Source organism: Octopus sinensis, linkage group LG2, assembly GCF_006345805.1.
Source record: "Octopus sinensis linkage group LG2, ASM634580v1, whole genome shotgun sequence".
In the NCBI taxonomy this organism is placed as follows: domain Eukaryota; kingdom Metazoa; phylum Mollusca; class Cephalopoda; order Octopoda; family Octopodidae; genus Octopus; species Octopus sinensis.
Window position 1 is genome coordinate 51620928 of NC_042998.1, and position 19272 is coordinate 51640199.

The window sequence follows — 19272 nt, forward strand, 5'->3', positions numbered from 1 at the left end:
GTGAGTAGGGATATGGTCCGGAAGCCGAGAAACCCCAAGGTCTTCGTCATCCACATTGAAAATATTGAATATACATGTAATGCTATGATCACGATACTATGCTAAGGTGTTTTCAGTCTGTAACTGTCACGTATTGTCAATAAATGACTGGCATTTTTTTTTTGCCTCATTGTGCTTGCTTAAGAAATTGTTTAAAGATTTTTTTTTATCACATATCTGTAATGCCATCATAAATTAAATTGTGTACCGTCAGTTAAATAAGTTAAAATATATTTGTTTTATTACTTCAATCGTTCATAGGATTTATATGAAATGTAACTTTTTTCTATGACATTTTTCGTGACTTTTTTCCGGACACCCATATGAAATAGAGGTACAGTAATAATATTCAGACATTTTTTTGATTTTTTTAATTGTAATTTATTTACTCAGAACGGATGCCGGAATAATAATGAATAATTGTTCGAAGTTACGAAGATCAGGCTCAATACAGTATTTACGCAATGGTTTCATTAAGCCCACAGTGTTGACGTAAGCGTTTGAGTGGTATATGTATCTTTAAATCAGGCAAGCTTTTTCACTCACTGCCTTAGCCAAAGGTACTTTTCTTGAAAGTTCAAAAAAGAAAGTATAGGAAGCAATGAAAAAAATATATGAAAAGCAGGTGACGAATGTAGATCAAAAATAAAAACAAAACGTGTATGAAAGCCAATACCGGCTGTGGATTTGGTATTGTTCCATTCGAGTAAAAGGCAAGGCTATAATGTCTAAAGGTTCATTCTGTTATACAATAGAATAACCGGTTTGGGTTTCAGGTAATTAGCCTGTTTGTTGCCGGAATGTATGCGGATAAGGATTGTGCTTGAAAGATTGTAATTTGGATTTTCTTGTGTGCAAACAGGTAGAGAACGATCTGTTCCACGATTTAAGACGTAAACTGGCAGGATTAATATCTTAACTTTGTCAGTTGCACACAAATTGTAAAGGCTGTTGCGTGCTTTGTACGCGATTGCTTCTACGACTATGCTCCACTTCATTGTAGAGTTTTTTAGATCGCGATATTTCAATTCCCAAATGGGCTTAAAGAAGTGGATTTGCGTTTGTTATTGTTTCTGAACAAGTTGTTATGCTATTTGTACAAAATATTACTTTCAAATTTTGGCATAAGGCCAGTATGATCGGGGAGGGGGGGGGGGGTGAGTCGATTACATCGACCCCAGGGCTCAAATGGTACTTATTTTATCGACCCCAAATAGATGAAAGACAGAGTCAACCTCAGCGGAATTTAAACTCAGACCGTAAAAACGGACGAAATGCCGTTAAGCATTTTGCCCGGTGTGTTAACAATTCTGCTAGCTCACAGCCTTTTATATACTAAATATTGAATGAATTTTCGGACAGCTTGAACATATCTTTCCGATGAGTCATAAAATGAAAATATAAAATTGAATTGAAAGCTTCAGCCCATATAAAAGCCGTATCTAACGTATCTAAAGATTACCATAATTATTCTATATGGAACCAAATCTTCCATATAAAATCAGCAGCTCGAAAAGGGAACTAGGAGCTGCCAACAAAAACATACTACATCCTATAAATTAAAAAAAAAAATCATTGCCCAGTCAAATCGCAACACTGCTGGTATCAACTGGTTGAATATTGATTAAAAACAAATTAGGCGGCGAGCTGGCAGAAACGTTAGCACGCCGGGCGAAATGCTTAGTAGTATTTTGTCTGGCGCTACGTTCTGAGTTCAAATTCCACCGAGGTCGACTTTGCCTTTCATCCTTTTGGGGTCGATAAATTAAGTACCAGTTACGCACTGGGGTCGATGTAATCGACTGAATCCCTTTGTCTGTCCTTGTTTGTCCCTTCTACGCTTAGCCTCTTGTGGGCAATAAAGAAATAATTATTAAAAACAAATCCATCTGTTGTTCCACCCAGTTTGATTTTTGTGGGGTTTTACCTATCTATTTCTAAAAGTCATCTCCTGCAAACCCTAGAGTTTAGGAAATGTACATCACGATAGGCACGTTCATATCAATATAATAAAGAATGCTGAAGAGGTCACTGTTAAATTATGTTGACTGCTTGGGTTAAGAGACATAGAATAAAGTTCTGGGGTGTATTTAGGGATTAACTATAGTGGTGTCGAGAAACTGAATCGCGTCGATCTGTTTTTACTCTACACAATGACAAATAGAATGAAAATGGGATTACAGAGATGTAATAGGTTCAACATGAGAAAACTTAGAAAAATGTTTGTTAATATGTTCAACAGTTTGATCGAGAAATCGCGATAAATGCATTATTGAAAATAGCAGATTTCCTAAGCAAAACTTTAAATCTAAACACAAATTTCATCCTTGCCAGAAACCGAATAAAGAAGCTGTATATATTAATACAAATTCTAAGCACCCGTCTATAATTGTTGAGCACATCACCACCAACAAGTAGACGAATTCCTAATATATCTTTTAAACATAACTTTAAATATAAACACAGATATTATCCATACCACAAACCGAATGAAGAAATTATGCGTGTGTGTGAGTGCGCGCGCGTATATGTATGTGTGTGTATATATGTAGATGTATGTATATATATGTATGTATATATGTATGTATATATGTATATGTATATATGTATATATATATGTATATATACAGTATATATATATACATATATATATATACATTCATATATTTACATATATATATACACATATATATACATATATATATATATACATGTATATATATATACATATATATACATATATACATATACATATATATATATAATATACATACATATATATACATACATATACATACATGTATATATTATACATACATATATATACATACATATACATACATACATATATATATATATATATATATACTTTGATACTTTGATACTTTGATAGGTTTCGGCCATTATTGGCCCAGGCCATGTCTAACTTAATAGCACCACCTGGTGAAGTCTTTCAAGTCAGAATTTGGGCACTATGGCCCACTCAAGTAGAGAGTTATTGTTTACAGAGACATATCCAGGTGTAGGGTTTATCCGGGATTTCTTGAAGGAATCTGTCCAAAGACTTCTTGAACCCTATAGGGTCAGTTTCTGTTTTAATGTGTTTTGGTGTAATGTTAAAGAGAGCGGGGCCAATTGAGGTGAAATAATTGTGCCGTATTGTTGTTATGAGATGAGAGTGCGATTTTTGTTTTGGGCGGATGGCACGGGGCCCAAGCCTTGGATGTACCTTAAAGGTGATGCCAACATCATTTGGGCAATGCTGATGGAATATTTTCCACATCATGCAGATGATGTAGCGCTCACGACGACGTTGGAGAGAATAGAGTTTTAGCTTTTCTAGCCGACCCCAATAGTCGAGGCCTGTCATGCCATCTATCTTTTTTGTGATTGCCCTTTGAGGTGCTTCAACTTTTATGATACCTTGTATTGTGTGGGGAGACCACAGTGGACAACAGTATTCAAGGTGGGGTCGGGCAAAGTGGAGAAGAGAAGGATAATGGTGTGGATATCTCTCGACTGGAAAGTTCTGAGAATCCAGGAACACATTCTGCGGGCCATGTCAACTTTGGTGTTTATATGAGTGGCCCAGCTTACGTTGTTGTCCACAATTACTCCAAGTCTCTGATGTTGTTGGACGCCGCGAGAGTTTCACCTGAAGGAAGGGAGTATGGGAGTTTCAGGGCATCCTCTTTTCCAAAGTGGATTAGCTCAAATTTATCCTCGTTCAGCAGCATATTGTTTTTTTCTGCCCATTGGATAACAGCCAGTAGATCTGACTGAAGGCATGTCCGGTCACTCGCCTCATTTATGACCTTCTGTAGCTTGGAGTCATCTGCAAAGATTTTTATGTTGCTGTGCTTGATGATGTCATTAATGTCATTAATGTAAATGATGAAAAGAAGTGGGCCCAGCACAGTGCCTTGCGGAACGCCACTACTGACTTTGGCTGGGCTTGATTTTACCCCTTCAACTACAACATGTTGAGATCTGTCTGTCAGGAAACACTCAATCCATTTCAGTAACTTTCCAGAGACACCAATGTTGGATAGTTTTTTCAATAGGATCTTGTGATCGACCCTGTCGAAGGCCTTACTGAAATCAAGGTAGATGACATCGGTGTTGGAGCCCTCTCCCAAAGCTCTCAAAATGTCCTCAAAGTGATGCAGGAGCTGCGTTAGGCAGTCCCTTCCATTACGGAACCCATGTTGGTTGGAGATCAGCCGTCTGTTGCTTTCCAGAAATTGGGTTATTCGAGATCTCACCACCCTCTCAAATACCTTGATGATATGAGAGGTGAGTGAGATCGGGCGGTAATTCACTGCAAGGGACTTGTTTCCCTTTTTGAAAACTGGGACAACAGACTGGGACAGAAGGTTTTTTGGAATATAGCCAGCATCCAGTGAGTTTCTCCACAGATTAGCAAGGGGAGATGCAAGTTGGTGTCGACACACCTTCAGGACACAAGCAGGGAATCTATCGGGGCCTACTGCTGAATTGTGTTTTATTTCGTTTATCGCCGCTAAGACATCAGGGGCACTAAACGTTATGTCCGATATAGTGTGTTGGGGGTTGACATCACTGATACAGCCCAGATCGGCCATATCAGGATTGCTGAAAACAGAGCAGTATTGTTTCTGCAGTATCTCGGCCATGGATTTGGCATTATCTTGGAGAGTGCCAGTTTCGTCAATTAGAGGGCCTACAGTGGAGACAGTGACCCTGCGTTTCCTCGCAAATGAAAAGAACACTTTGGGGTTGAGTTTGATTTTTTCAATGGCCCACTTCTCCTCAGCTGATCTTTGGTTATTGATGAGGGTCTTCATGCATTGTTGGAGGTTATATTTTTTGGATTCAAGCAGTGCGATAGCCGTCGAATGTGTGTGTTGCTGTTGGCAGTACTTTAGTTTGTTAATTTTTTTGTTTGTTCTTTTTTTTTTCTGATAATGGTTTTTCTGTTTTGGGGGATTCTGCACTTTTTGTTCACAGGTCTTGGTGGGGAGTGTTTTGCACATATGTCTGTGACGGTGTCTACAAAGATCTGCCAAGATGTTTTTGTTGGTGGAGATGTGTGTATGTGTAAAGGACCAGTCAACATTGATAGCTCGTTCCTGATTGCATCCCAGTTGGCTTTATGGAGATCCATGTTGTCAAATGGGTGGGCTGGAGGAAGGTCACTAGGATTAGCTTTCGGCTGGTGGAATTTCATGTTACAGAGAACCATGTCATGGTCTGAAAGAAGGGTTTTTTCCACTGTAACGTTATGTATAGTGTTAGTGTGGTTACTAAACACTAGGTCCAAAATGTTCTGATGTCTTGTTGGTGCAAGGACAAGTTGGGACAAGAAAAACTCATTCGTAAAGTCGAAAAGTGACTCTGCTGCTTCTTTGTCAGCGGTTGAGGCGGGAGTGCTTGGTTTCAAACAGTTTGTAGTCCAGTCAACACAGGGTAGATTGAAGTCTCCCATCATGAGTATGTTGCTAGAATGGCACTGTTGAATAAAGCACTTAATGCTGTTGAGGCATTCTTTAAAGCACAGTATGGGTGTTTGGGGCGGCCTATAGAGCCCAATTACTGTCAGGTCATTGGCTTTGTTGTGCACGGTGACTGATTCACAGTAGCCGTTGGAGAATATACTATTTCCATCTGCCGTAAATGAATCATGCAGGAAAATGGCAGTTCCACCCTTCCTCCTGCCGATACGATCCGCGCGGATGGTTGTGAAATTCTTCACTCTCACTTCGGCTTCCAAGTGGGAGTTGTCAAGGTGGGTCTCAGTGAGAATGAAGAAAGGGATGTGGTGTGAATGGTTACCAACCCAGTCTTCAATGAATTGGACCTTCCATTTTTGTGCATTGATGGAAGGGCTGACACCTTGTGCATTGAGTAGGAATGTGGAGGTTAGTGTAGTGGCTGGTTTTGACTGTTGCAGGGGGCTTGGATTTTTTGTGTGTGTTAGTGGCAGCAATGTGGGGAATTGGTGCACTGGGGTAATAGCATAGGATGGTGTTGAGTGATGGCTAGAATGTTTTTGTGTATCTCTTTTGCCATGTTCAACATGGCTAAAAAAGAATTTTCCTGCTTAGGGAGCAGTTTTTGGCTGGAGGTGTGGTTGCACTGTTGGATAGGGTTGTAGTTTCCACTTTTGTTGTTGTTGTTTTTGTGTCTTCCTGAAAAGACTGGACCAGCATTACTGCAGCATGGTGTGTTTCTATTTTTATTGTTATTCAGGTTTGTGTGTTGGCTTGGGGCCCCGTTTCTGTTTGTGCGTCGGGTCCCTGGAAGATGAGTGAAGGGACAGTCACTCAGTAGACATGTTCTCTCACGTTGGGAATACCGGCAGATTTTGGGACTCCGAGTTGTGTGTGTTTTGAATTTCGATTTACTATTTGGTGGTGTTGATGTTATTGTGGGATGCGTGCTTTGGCCTTGGCCGGTAGTGCGTCTAGTGCCGGGTAGATGCGTGAAGATGCAGTCACTTTTGTGCAGAGTCTCTGGCGCAGTGAATAGCGGCATATTTGGGGATTTCTTGTTTGTGCCGTGGGGGGCGCATTCTGCTTCCTATGTTTCTTTAAGTTTTTGTTACTGCAGTAGTATTGAGGTGGTGATGTGGGGGAAGAGGGCAGTGGTTTTTCTATTTGGTTTTCTGTCGGTATTTTTTGGTGATAGAAGACGATGGTGGCCGGTGGTGATGAATGATGATAATGTGGTGGTTGCTGTGAGAGCGGTGAAAAGATACTGGTATTTAGTGAATCGTCTAGTAAGCTAGAGTTGAGGAGTGGCTGTTGTTGTTCTTGTTGCTGTGGCTGTTGTTGTTGTTTTTATATATTATATATATATTATATATATATATATACATACATACATATATCTATATACATATACATACATATATATATATATATATATATATATATATATATATATATATATATATATATATATAATATATATATATATATATATATATATACGTATATATATATATATATATATAAATGCATACATGTAAACATGTATGCATATACACATACATACTTACATGTTAATATATCACCACCAATATCAGTAAAATATTGCTAATATATTTTCAGACAAGATTATATTTGATAAAGCTGGCCCACGCTTCAATAGAATGTTATGGAGAAGTGGCTTCAACGACAAGATATAATATGTAGAAACAATCTGAATACGATTAAATCAAATAACGTAACAAGAAAATAATGTCCAACCGTCAGACAATAAATGTCTAAAGGTATACCTAAGATAGATACATTTTCGTGCGCCCCACAGATACAATATAATCTTTTGAAGGAAATTTGTTAAAGTTAGTTATAGGTGTCTAGACAATATTAGGACCCAGATTTTCATTCATAATAAAGCAGCTACTAAAATATTGCACACACTCTAGTGTGCACGAAGTCTAAAACATAGCTAATTTCCCAACAAACAATGAAAACCATTTAAAAGAAACGGTTACAAAATAGATGCATCAACCATTGATCAAAAACACATATTGAGCCTATTGAAAATTCATTCAATGCGCGTACAAACAGCACATCAACTCATTCAGAAACAGAAGCAAACAATTCTACTCCTTTGCTGAAATACAGAGAGCCCAACAATCAAGTGTAGCAACTTCGCAAAAGGGGACTATACAATGAGTACAGCAGTAATTATAATTATAATTTGAGTGCAACTGAAAGGTTTAAACTGCTGATTCTGCCAGATGACATCCTAAATGGGAGCGAAGAAACTATCTCACCGTGTTTGTACACAAGGAAATTTATATATAGAAAAGCAGACGTGGAAAAACGAATCCAAGTTTTAAAAAAAGCTACAGGAAAAAAAAGTCACATGTAATGCCATCAAATATAAATAGTGCTCTCAATATGTACAAGTCATGTATTGCCAGTTAATAACTGATTAAAAATATTTTCTGTTTTATTACTTTAATTGTTTATGGTACTTTAATAAATTGTGACTGACTTGAATATTTTTGTTTTATTACCTGACTTTATTTCTTAGACTTTTGCCTGTGATTTTATTACCGGCCACCATAAATTAATTGTGACGTTTTTTCCAGTGGTTTTATTACCGGCCGCGGGAAAAAGATACCTAAGAGCTTTCTGCTTTTGAGAAATACATTTTCATGCGCCCCGCAGATATAATAAAAAGAGGAGTCTAGGCGAAATAATTGTCGAAATAGATAACAAATATAAATTATAATTGCACTTTTAATAGTTTCAGTTTGCCCCCCGGATTAACCGTGATTGAGGAAACCTAAGATCAAAGGTATGCCAGCCGTAACTAGCTTGTCAAAATTGGAATGATCTTTCAAAGTGTATATATTACATTATCCATTAACACCGTTTTGAGGAGTATTTCAAGTAGGCGAAACGAACATTTAGAGATTACCATCATTGGCTCGCCAAAATTCTCATGGAATTTTCGATTCTTATTCGTTTAAGAGTGGATGTCTTTTAACCCCACCTATAACCAGTTTTTAAAACTTTTATTATGCCTTCTTTAAAAAGCAGTTTTTAGATTTTAACGCTTTGAACATCGGAGATTTATAATCTGTAAAAAAATTATTAGGGTTAGAGGATTTATTGATGCTTGTGCATGTTTAATGGTTGGTTTGCATTTGTAGTGTATATATATATATATATATATATATATATATATATATATATATATATATATATATGCCTGCATTTGTAATAACATTTTTATCGTTGATAACAGAAACAGTAGCATTTTAAATTTTCGGAAAGTGAAACAGCGCAATTTGTAAAGCTTTCAATTATTCTTTTCTACTCTAGGTACAAATTTTGAGGTAGGGGGGCAGTCAATTATATCGATCCCAGGACGCAACTGGTACTTAATTTATCGACCCCGAAAGGGTGAAAGGCAAAGTCGACCTCGGCGGAATTTGAACTCAGAATATAAAGACAAAAGAAATACCAATTTCTTTACTGCCCACGGGACAAACAAGGACAGACAAACGGATTAAGTCGATTACATCGACCCCAATGCATAACTGGTACTTAATTTATCGACCCCGAAAGGATGAAAGGCAAAGTCGACCTCGGCGGAATTTGAACTCACAACGTAACGGCAGACGAAATACCTATTTCTTTATTACCCACAAGGGGCTAAACACAGAGGGGACAAACAAGGACAGACATAGGTATTAAGTCGATTACATCGACCCCAGTGCGTAACTGGTACTTAATTTATCGACCGGCGGACTTTGAACTCACAACGTAACGGCAGACAAAATACCGCTAGGCATTTCGCCCGGCGTGCTAACGTTTCTACCAGCTCGCCTCTTTAATGCTTTCACTATTGAATACCCATCACTTGCATTACTTTCAATACAAATACAGCGATATGATGATATTCGTTTTGTTTATCCATGCAATCTAATATATAATACATACTTTTATGAAGCATTCGGATTAAGGTTCTTTATTTATCATATACTTTTTATATTACTTCCTTTTTTTTTTTTCTTTTCAAATTCTGAATCTCTAATGTTCTGAACATTAAAATCAGAAGGCCGGATTTCATTTTCTTAACAAAAATAAAATAATTCATTAGAAAGAAGTTAGGAAGCAGCTAAAAAACTTCGCGCTTAAACGAATAAGATTTTAAGTCATATTTTTAATGTAAATGTGTCTGTACTCGCTTGCACGCACACACATTTATATATTACATACGAATGTATGTACATATGAACATTCGTATGTGCGTACGTATGTCTGTGTATGCATGCATGCATGTTTTGTTCGGGAGAGATATCTCCGAAGAGTAGACCTGCTTTTGAATACTACACTAAGGTAGTATGAACCGCAAATCTCGATTATTTTTTTTTTTCGATTTATATCTAATGTTAGACAGTACGATCGTGACTGTATATCTTATTTTATTTATTAATCTTTTTACTAACGTATTTTTACTTTATATCCCTGATCTTAAGAAGCTTTACAGAGTAATTGTTACACAATGATCTTTTTATTCCTGATCATCTCTGATTGGATGTGCCTAGGTCGTCACTTATACAAATTTTACTGGATGCTGTGGACGACGAAAGGACTCCTTTTCATGTTGTATAGCTAGAGGAAAATGATTCATCGTAATGGTGGGTGAAATATCAATTATTCGGTGAACTATTCAACTGGAAAAAAAGTCATTCTTAAACCGGATTAAAAACGGAATCGAGCAATAGTTGGATAACACATTTGATTGGATCAAGACAGGACAAATATGAAAACTAGAGGGCTTGAATGATCGCAGTTTGAAATACAATAAGGTTCGCCATCAAAAGTGTAAAACAGCTGTCAACATCAGCAAACACCAATTAAATACCTCTGAAATTCCGTCAAGGTTATCTCTTACTTTCATCCTTTTAGGGTCAATAAAATAAAGTATCAGTCAAGTACTGGAGTCGATGTAATCGATTAACACTCTCCCCCTAAAATAGCTGGCCTTGAGCCAAAATTTGAAACCATATTATTGATTCATGAGGGATTTGAACTCAGGTATAAAGAGTCGAAATTAAATAAAAGCATTTACTTCGACGCTGTTAAGTTTCTACCAGCTTAAGGGTCTTCAGTAGTAATTATATTTTAGGATCTTTACCTTTTAACGTACAGATTTAAATGATTTTTTTGTAACTAAACACTTTCAAACTTCGGACACTGGTAGAATGTGTCATATAAAACATGCTTTACTATTAGCATTTTTGAGAAAAGACTTATATTTACGAAGTTATTTCACGTTATAGTTCTCGTATTTCGGTAATTTCAACCAATCAATGACGTGTATTCAGCTGAATAAAATTACTGCCGTTGTTTGACAACAACAACTATCGGCGGTGTATATTTCGTTTGTCACTGTTATTTATGACATCGTTCGTACGTTTGTACTGTTTTTAAGGTTTTAGGGTTATGGTTATGGTTTTAGGGTTAGGGTTTTAGAGTTAGGGTTAGGGTTGTCATAAATAACAGTGACAAACGAAATATACTCCGCCGATAGTTGTTGTTGACAAACAACAGGAGTAATTTTATTCAGCTGAATACACGTCATTGATTGGTTGAAATTACCGAAATACGAGAACTTTAACGTGAAATAACTTCGTAAATTTAAATTTTTCTCAAAAATGCTAAGAATAAAACATGTTTTAAATGACACATTCTACTAGTGTCCGACGTTTGAAAGTGTTTAGTTACAAAAAATTATTTTAAAAACCTGTCGGTCAAAAGGTAAAAATCCAAAGACGTAACTAAATATCGATTTTTAACATATGCAGAAGGCCTCAATTTTTTTGTTTTTTTGTGGTAGGGGAGACTATGGTCGCTATATCGTATTTGACTGTTATTTTATTCTATCAATCCCGGAGGGATAAAATGCAAAATTGACCTCAGTGGGATTTGAACTAAGCATGTAAAAAGTCGCAATGAATTTTTATCAGACGCTCTAACGATTCTGCCAATCCACCACCTTTGAAACTTCTAATAATCGTTTCTACACTGGCACAAAACCATATAGTTAGGTAGATGGGTTAGTCAATTTATTCGACTACAGTACTTACCTGGTATTTCCTGTTATCGATCCCAGAAGGGTGAAAGGTAATATTGAACTTGGCGGGATAGGAACTCAGAATGTAAAGAAACTAAACACGGTAAACTATTTTGTCCGATGCGCAAATGATTCTGCTAGAAACAGCAGCCAAATTTTAATCAACTCTCAATGTGCTATCTTTACAAAGAAGGAAGGACATGTTGGATCATGTGACATGGTGATGACTAGAACGCTTTTTGATCATAAGTATATTCGATCTTTGCTGACCTAGGGCTCAACAACAAAAGCATGTTATGATATAATCAGACCATGATTCTTATAATTGCATTAAATGTTTGTTGCTTTATTTGTTCAGTTGATGTAACCGAACGGATCAAATTTTAACTACGAATCCACTGTTCGGCTGTGATTTTATGACTCTTCCTAAATTACACCATTGCATCAGCGTTCATTCAACAATCACGTGATCACATCAAGGTCTTTGCTGTCTGTCAATCGACAAGATATTTTATTAGATTTCTGCTCGTTTGCACAAACCTATGTGTTTACTCAAACATCATAACAGGGGATGAGGAGAGAGCAAGATAGGGAGAAAGGGGGTGGCAAAGAAAAGTCAAGATCAGAACAAAAAAAAAATACTTGTATGGCGGTTGAAAACTAAATTTGATTATGTTATATAATGTTTCAAGTCACGAACTTTCTATATATCATAACAGTGTTTATTCAAACTTCAAACGAAGAGAAAGAAACACAGAGAGAGAGAGGGAGTGAGAGACAATAGAGAGGAAAGCAACAGAGATAAAAACAGCGAGGTGATAGAGAGAAGAGACGAGGAAAGGAAGACGGGAGAAGAAACAATAAGAGTAAAAGAAACGGATGTGGAAAAGTGGAAAAGAAGAGAAAGAGGAAAAAACAAGGAAAAATCGGGAATATGTAATCATGAAGTGAGATGAAAGTTGGGAAATGAAATTTGATTATATCATGTTATATAACGTAATACAGTCACAGAGGCTGAAGGTTCGAAACTCAGTGAAATGAATAAAAATTATATTATTACTTATATATATTTTTTAAAGTTTTACAACGCTTTCTTTCGTCAAACGAAGATTGAAAACTTAAATTTTATACGGATTTTTTCGGTTTGAACTGCAGTTTTTAACATGATTTCTAGGTAACTAAAAAATTTAAAACTTCGTATACTGGTAGAATGTGTTTATAAAACATCTTTTTCTCTTGGCTTTATTGAGAAAATTCTATAGTTTGTAAGATATTTGTTGTGTTTTTTTTCTTCAATTTCTGCAATTTCAACCAATCAATGACGTTCTGTGCCGTATGAATATGTCCCTCGTTTAAGAAACAGATTGGGTTTATTTACATTTGTGAAGAAAAAAAGATACCCTTCCCCTCACCCCTTCCCCTAACTCTAAAACAGATTGAAATGCAATAGATCGATACTAGGGTCATAATTATGGGTGACAATTTCATATGACACCGCTAGAAAAAACTGCCGTTCAAACCGAAAAGATCCGTTTATACTTCGACTGAACTTAATGATGTGATACATATATATTTACAAATTTCGTCAGCACCATAGATATTGTATGAAGGTAGCGATCTGGTTTCAAATACTAGTTCAGTGGTTCCCAATCTGTGGTCCGCAAAGATAGTACTGGAGGTCCGTGAACATGTTAAACTGACAGACCTTTCAATATTCTGTCGTCCGTGGGAAAACTCATTTTAATAAAAGCAGTCCTAACCACTGTACTAGTTAGATATTTTAAATTCACTTCATTTTCGTTGATGTCGTCATCGTTGCTGTTATCATTTTAAAAGATTTTGCTGGCAAGGAAATTACAGGGGAACTTTCACCTGATTCTTCCAAATCTTTCTTTTGAAACCATTTGTGGAGATTTTTTTTTATCACAGCAACTGGTCGTACACCACAAGGTTTAACGGAACCTACCGAAGCAAACCAGCACGCTCGCAGCATTACCACGGACGATGGCGAGGGTAAGGCATTAAAGCTCTAGATCTACTCTAATCCTATAGAGCTATAATGAAACATGTTCCATCATCTATTATAATTCCACTTACGTTTTGGGAGCGTTATAGAAATATAAGTCGACTCCAGTTGTTGGATCTTTTCGATTTGAACGGCAGTTTTTTCTAGCGGTGTCATATGAAATTGTCACCCATAATTATGACCCTAGTATCGATCTATTGCATTTCAATCTGTTTTAGAGTTAGGGTTAGTTAGGGTTAGGGTTAGGGTGAGGGGAAGGGTATCTTTTTTTTCTTCACAAATGTAAATAAACCCAATCTGTTTCTTAAACGAGGGACATATCCATACGGCACAGAATGATTTTACCTCAATGGACGTATTTGATTGGTTGAAACTGCAGAAATTGAAGAAAGAAACAACAAATATCTTACAAACAATAGAATTTTCTCAATTAAGCCAAAAGAAAAAGATGTTTTATAAACACATTCTACCAGTATACGAAATTATGTTAAAAACTACCGTTCAAACCGAAAAGATCCCCATCTTCTATTATAATTCCATTTACGTTTTGGAAGCATTATAGGAATATAAGTCGACTCCAGTTGTTGACTAGTACTTCATTTTATTGACGTCAGAAGAATGAAGGGTAACAGTGACGGCATGCGTACACAAATGCGTAAGTACGGAAACGAAATTTGCTTAGTGGGTGCAGACCCAGGTTCGAATTTTTTTCAGTCTTAATATCAAAACAAACCCAGTTATAATAATTATTAGGCATTCTTTCGATATGAGTCCCATTTACCTCACGTGTATTTGTTTACATTTGAAGAGGATCGTCACTTTCCGTAATTTTTTTCTTTTTTTATATATGTAGGGTTAGGGTTAGGGTTAGGGGTGGGGGGAAAGAGTATCTTTTTCTTCAGAAATGTAAATAAACCCACGTGGGTTTATATAAGTGACAGTTATGTTACTAGTAACGAATGATCGCCAATTACGACGGAAACTTGTGCTACGACAAGCGAAACATCGCCGATGAATTTAATCATGAAAAGGTAATGTTTCTAATCAGTCCACCAGTGTTTCTATGTTCCTTCGTGGATGGAATAAAGTAAATTTTTTGAGTAACACCCGCACGATTTTCACGAAGTAAAAAAAACTCAGATTTTTTGCGTGGAATCAAGCACCCTGACCTCCTAATATGATGCAAATCCTTTATTTTGGTTCGGAAAAAATGGGGACGAGGGGGTACTTGATTCAATGCAAAAAATCCAAGTTTTTTTTTTTCTTAGTAAAAATCGTGCGGGTGTTACTCAAAAAATTTACCTGGAATAGATTCTTGTTCGTTTCGGCGAAAAAGATCTTCAGGAGGATGTTCAAAGTGTTTCCTTTACCTCCACCCACAAAGATTTAGAGGGTACGCTTGTACCCTGTCTTCCCGAGCCAATGCTCGGGAAGACTAAATTACGCAGGCAATTTTCCACCCCTTGCTAGTTGCATAATCAGCAACCACAAACCTACAGTGTGTTCACGCTTGACTTCGTTTCCTCATAACTTTCAGAATAATGAATATTTTTGAAGGAAATTTTCTACAAGTACACTGGGGTACCTAATTTCAAGATTTTAGGACACGTAATCACAGAGACACCCTTGCTGGATTTATATATAGTGTGCTTATTAAGAATAGCAACCAAATTTCCTTTCAGCTCCTTCCATCTTCAAACGGGAGAAAACGTTGAATAACGCAGTCCAAGAGTTTTCCTCACTCTCTGCTTTCCTCTTCACTTTTCCCTCATTCTCACTTTCTCGCCTTCGTCTCTCTCCATATCTATCTATCCATCCATCCGGACGGACGGACGGACGCTAGTCAAATGGGCTCCACGTAAGTTGTCATTTTGTACGTTGAAAATTATTTATTGTGAAATATTTTGTGTTTAAAAGTTGTGCAACAACATCCACTGTAAACCTTTGATAAATATCTACACAAAATTTGCCCTTGTGGGCAAAATTTAAAAGAAAAAATTCTCATAGCCTTGTGGTTTCATTTAGCCATTTTATTTCCAAAATGGCCACTGGTCACCACGAGGCTGAGGTGCAAGTCAACCGTGACGCAGAGGCAGAAAAACAGGATGCTCTGTTACCTTACGCTGAACCTGACAAACGCCACCATCAACATCGACAACAGCAACAAATACAAAACAAAGGTCGCAAGGCCAAGCACCGTCAACACCATCAGTGAGTCCACCACCACCACCAACACCACAACAACACCATGGCAGAATCTGCTACTAAAACTGCTATCCCTACTAAAGACGTCGCCACCAATAACAATACCAACATCACCATCACCGCCACCAAAGACCGTGCCGTCAATGCTACTAATACTACTAACACCACCGCCGTCACCAAGAACGACAATAACAACAACAACAACAACAACAACAACAACAACAACAACAACAACAACAACAACAACAACAACAACAACGACGACGACGACGACAACAACAATTCCCTTCAACCACTGCTCACTCCATCACCAACAAGTGAAAAAATAACGACGACAAGCAAACGAAATGCCGAAATTTGCGCTAATGCAGGACTAAATTACGCAGGCAATTTTCCACCCCTTGCTAGTTGCATAATCAGCAACCACAAACCTACAACCCACACCCCTGCCATCAACATCAACAGTAACAACAATAACAAAACAACAACAAACTTCGCCGAGGCGATAAAAGAAAAGGTAACAAAAGTTTCGTTTACTACACAACAGATTAAAGATTGCAGAAACCTTATTACAAATCAAAACGGAAAATACTCTTACACATACCTCAGCACATACTGAATGAGGAGAAAAAAGACAATTGTATATTAAATCACAAATAAAAAAAACAAAAAGTCCAGAAAAGGCAAGCACAGACAAAGTCGAAAAGTGCTTACGCCCCATCTGGGGATACAAGGATTGTGACTTGGGCGAACAAGTTCGCACACGTACAGGTGGTTTTTCAGAATGAAGAGTTGGCGAAGAAATTCTCAACGATAACCTTCATTCTGATGAACTAACGTTGACACCGAGTTACCTCGGCCAGAAGGTGACGAAAGTCATTATCAGTGTGTCCCCCAAGTGACTACAACACTGTGGATTACATCCGCCTTAACATCCGAAATGGAGGACATAAACATCCTAGATATCGGTGTTTCGGAAAACAAGGACTGGCTGGGAAAGAGAATAGAGTTCCTCTTCCACATAAGTCAAGAGGACATAAATAAAATCCCCACCACGTACATCTTGAGGATGGCCGCAAGTTATACGTAGTAGTCGAGGGCAGAGGCCACGATGCTATACATGTGGCAGTGAGGCACACCTCAAAAAGGAGTGCAAATCTGCCGCAAAATTACAACAACAACAACAGCCACAGGAAAAATCACAAAAGCCAGGATTATTGCCCACACCACAATATGGACAGCTAGTCAAGAAGCTGTATGCGGAAATGCAGGAAAAACAACAAAGAACAAACCAACCCAACCAAACAACACCAACACCAGCGCCAAGAACAGAATCATCACCACCAACAACAAATAAACCAATTCCAACACCAAGAATAACAACGAAGAAGACAAGCACCAAGGATGTAGGAGAGACAATAACCACAACAAACAAACCCCCAGCAACACCCTCCCCGCGCACCACAACAATATCTACAACCGCACAAACACACCCAGACGCTTTACCCTTGCCCCCTGCTGATTCGTCAGACTTTTCATCTAACGATGAAAGTTCGACAGAATGGCAAATAGCCACAGGGGGTAAAAGAAAAAGATCAAGAAAAACCAAACAAGAAATCGCAACCAAAGCAGGGAGATACCTGAACCCTGAAAACTCCATACACAACAAAACAAGCACCAACACCACAAAAACAATGCTATCAGCGATAGACACAAAAGACTCCAAACTAATGGAGTACATCACAGGATACACAAACATTTGTGAAGATGACTTTAAAAATAGCAATCATCCACGCACTACACCACCCAAACACATCAAAATACTACACATCACACAAACACAACACCACAAACTCAAAGCCCTCTTCCCAAATGCTGTAGGGGGTTTCCAGAAATATCTGTCCCAAAAAACTATAGAAACCTCCTCGAAGACACATCAAAGAACGAGGAAGCCAAAACTTTCGACACAAGTAAGTAACTCTCTGTACTTTCATTTGTGTGTTTTAAAGCACACACCCCAATAGAATCATGGTCAAGATTGGTTGTGTGAATGCGCGTGGCTTGGGGTCTCCTTGGAAACAAGGATACCTCCTAAATGACATCAAGTCACATGATTTGGGAATCATAGCCATAAGTGAGACCAGACTCCACGAGCCACGGGCCTAAAGTCCATGTTTGGCGGACAGTTTAACATTTATTTCGCTCCCTGTCTGCCGAGGATGGGCGGTAGTGGCACCGCGGTACTTTTTCACAAGAGCCTGGATCTCGAAGTCAAGACGATATTCGTAGACCCGGAGGGTAGACTGATCGTTCTGGATGTTGACGGCAGCAATGGGTGCGCTTTTCGACTCGTATCAGTCTACGCACCGCCCTTAACAGGTCGGGCGGATTTCTTTCGACGTCTAGAAGTATTCTTGGGAACGTCTCGTCCTTTACTCTTAGTGGGGGATTGGAATGCTACCTTGGACACGCATGTAGACTACGTGGGTAGAGACAGAAACAGAAGGGGATGCAAATGCCTCAGAGACCTGAGACGATTCCAACTGTCTGACAGGTACCGACTCGACCACCCAAATGCACCAACGTGGACATGGAGCAACCGCAGTGGGTCGTCGAGATCGTATCTAGATAGGATACTGTGTAGGACAGTAGACAAGGATAACTTAGGATGTCCACAATTCCACACAGTCAGCTACACGGATCACAAATTGGTGACGTGTACGCTAGACTTAGATAAGGCACATAGACAGGGTCCTGGGTACTGGAAACTGAACGCATCATTCCCGTCCAGACAAGTTTTCAGAGACCGGATTAGCACACTAGTAAAGAGGGCTTTGACGGGAGCCATCATCAACAACAAATGGTGGTTTGCCCTCAAGAGAGCAGTAAAAGCAGAAGCGATTAGGTACAGCAAAGCACTAGCCATAGATAGAAATAGAGTAGAGGGTGAGCTAGTTAAGAAGCTAGAAGAGGCAATTAGAAGCGGCATCGCATCCGACGTTTTGGCGGCGAGGTTGGCCCTCGACCAACACTTCAACGCCAAACACGAAGGATGTGCTGTCAGAGCTAGGATGCGTGCTCTAAGGAACGAAGGTGTTGGAGCCGCGAGAGAGGCCGGGTGGCAGAGGCGCAACAGGGCAACAAAGCCACCATTCGGTCACTGGTAGATGAACAGGGGCGCGAATTGCTCGAGCCAAGTAAAATGTGTGAGGCCTTTCAGCAGCATTTTGCCCGACTGTTCGGGACGAGTGGAGGGCAAGAACGTAGGGTAGACTTCAGTGCCTACCTACATAGCCTGCCACGACTCTCGACAAGAAAGGCAGGGTGCTGCGAAGGTGCCATCACGGCGGCGGAAGTGCGGAAGCGATGGCAGAATGCTCGAGGGACAAATCACCGGGTTTGGATGGTCTACCCTA

General features: G+C 38.6%; 1 long non-coding RNA gene across 1 annotated transcript in view; it reads right to left on the bottom strand.

The window, feature by feature from the left end:
- The window catches only part of LOC118767901, a 33591-nt gene extending 21297 nt beyond the window's left edge, over positions 1-12294 (bottom strand). The window contains exon 1 of the long non-coding RNA XR_005003812.1: positions 11639-12294. This is a non-coding gene — a long non-coding RNA (uncharacterized LOC118767901). The remainder of the gene's footprint in view (positions 1-11638) is intronic.
- Positions 12295-19272: the final 6978 nt, after the last annotated feature.